The sequence below is a fragment of the Muntiacus reevesi genome, chromosome 1 (genome assembly GCF_963930625.1).
Source record: "Muntiacus reevesi chromosome 1, mMunRee1.1, whole genome shotgun sequence".
NCBI classification, from domain to species: domain Eukaryota; kingdom Metazoa; phylum Chordata; class Mammalia; order Artiodactyla; family Cervidae; genus Muntiacus; species Muntiacus reevesi.
Genome location: NC_089249.1, coordinates 283,341,671 through 283,344,174, shown reverse-complemented (window position 1 = coordinate 283,344,174; position 2,504 = coordinate 283,341,671). Strand labels below are relative to the sequence as shown.

Below are 2,504 nucleotides of genomic sequence, written 5' to 3'. Positions count from 1 at the left end.
GATAATATGGGTGTTTGTACTTCATTGTGTTAATATGGTTTATCATGTTGATTGATTTATCAATGTTATATCCTTCTTCTATCCCTGGAATAAATATCATTTGATCATGGTGTATGACTCTTTTAGTGAACTGTTGAATTTAATTTGTTAATATTTTATTGAAGATATTTTAATCTATGTTCATTAGTGATATTGGCGATAATTTTCTCTTTCGTGTTCTTTCCTGGTTTTGGTATCAGGCTAATGCTGGCATTATCAAATGAGTTTGAAAGTGTTTTCTTCATTTGATCATGGTGTATGACTCTTTTAGTGAACTGTTGAATTTAATTTGATCATGGTGTATGACTCTTTTAGTGAACTGTTGAATTTAATTTGTTAATATTTTATTGAAGATATTTTAATCTATGTTTATTAGTGATATTGGCGATAATTTTCTCTTTCGTGTTCTTTCCTGGTTTTGGTATCAGGCTAATGCTGGCATTATCAAATGAGTTTGAAAGTGTTTTCTTGGCTCCTGGTCATCCAGGTTTGTCTGAGTTCCGGTCCGCCATGGGGAAGGTGAATGTGGCCAAGTTGCGTTACATGAGCCGGGATGACTTCAGGGTCCTGACAGCGGTTGAAATGGGCATGAAGAACCATGAAATTGTTCCCTGCAGTTTGGTTGCTTCTATAGCCAGCCTTAAACATGGTGGTTGTAATAAAGTCTTAAGAGAACTAGTAAAACATAAACTCATAGCTTGGGAGCGAACCAAAACTGTCCAGGGCTATCGGTTGACAAATGCAGGCTATGATTACCTAGCTTTGAAAACATTGTCTTCTAGACAGGTGGTTGAGTCTGTTGGAAACCAGATGGGTGTTGGCAAAGAATCTGATATTTACATTGTTGCAAATGAAGAAGGGCAGCAGTTTGCATTAAAGCTTCACAGACTGGGAAGAACCTCCTTTCGAAATCTGAAAAACAAGCGTGATTACCATAAACACAGACATAACATGTCTTGGCTTTATTTATCTCGTCTCTCTGCCATGAAAGAATTTGCTTATATGAAGGCATTGTATGAAAGGAAATTTCCAGTTCCAAAGCCAATTGATTATAATCGCCAGGCAGTGGTCATGGAACTCATAAATGGCTATCCTCTATGTCAAATACACCATGTTGAAGATCCTGCATCAGTATATGATGAAGCTATGGAACTAATTGTTAGACTTGCAAATCATGGACTGATTCATGGAGATTTCAATGAATTCAATCTAATTTTGGATAAAGATGACCACATTACCATGATCGATTTTCCACAAATGGTTTCAATTTCTCATCCCAATGCTGAATGGTATTTTGACAGAGATGTGAAATGCATTAGAGATTTCTTCATGAAACGTTTCAGCTATGAAAGTGAGCTTTTCCCAACCTTTAGTGATATAAGGAGGGAGGACTCTCTTGACATAGAGGTTTTTGCCAGTGGCTACACAAAGGAGATGCAGGCAGATGATGAACTACTTTATCCATCAGGTCCAGATGATAAAAATATTGAAACAGAGGAGAGATCTGAATTCTCACTTTCTGATGAAGAGATGTCAGAAAGAGCCAAGGATTGTAGATCAGAAAATGAAAGTGGACGGAACTCTGTAGGTGAATCAGTTGACTGCTGTTGCAGATCATTTGAAAACCTTGAGCAAATAAAGGAAGGTAGTTTGTCAGAGGACAATGCTGATGCCCACAATTTCGAAATGCCTGAATTCAGTCAAACTTTAGAAGAAATAGAAGGGCAGGTTGTTGAAAACAGGTCTGTAACTGAATTTTCTGGGGAGAACAGCAGACGTGAACATGACGGCAGACAAGATGGTAAGACAGGTCAAGGTGGAATCCTCGTGGGCCCTGAGGAGGCTGAAGATGAGTGCCCTCATCTGATTGCCTTGTCATCGTTGAACAAAGAATTCAGGCCTTTCAGAGATGAAGAAAATATGGAGGATACTAATCGACATAGAACAAGAACTCTGAGTGTCGCTTCTGTGGGCAGTGTTTTAAGCTGTTCAACAATTCCTCCGGAATTGGTGAAACAGAAGGTGAAACGTCAGTTGACAAAACAACAAAAATCAGCTGTGAGACGACGGTTACAGAAGGGAGAAGCGAATATATTCACCAAGCAACGGCGAGAAAACATGCAAAATATTAAATCAAGTTTGGAACCAGCTAGCTTTGGGGGAGAGTAATGTATTTAAGCCCTTGACTGTATTGCACAAAGTTACTCTGATCCCTTTTAAAGCCACCTATAGTATTTTTTGGACCAAGGCAGATATATAAATAGGTAAATAAACCCTCTTTTCTCGAAAAAAAAAAAAAAAAGAAAGTGTTTTCTTTTTTGTTGTTGTTGTTTGTTTGTTTCTTGAAAGAATTTGAGAAGGATTGGTATTCATTCTATGAATGTTTGGTAGGAGTCTCCAGTGAAGCCATCAGGCTCAGGACTTTGGTTTGTTGGATGGTTTTCAATTATCAATTCAATTTTATT

General features: G+C 37.8%; 1 pseudogene; it reads left to right on the top strand.

The window, feature by feature from the left end:
* The first annotated feature begins 494 nt into the window (after positions 1-494).
* Positions 495-2,300, top strand: LOC136169164 (serine/threonine-protein kinase RIO2 pseudogene; annotated as a pseudogene).
* Positions 2,301-2,504: the final 204 nt, after the last annotated feature.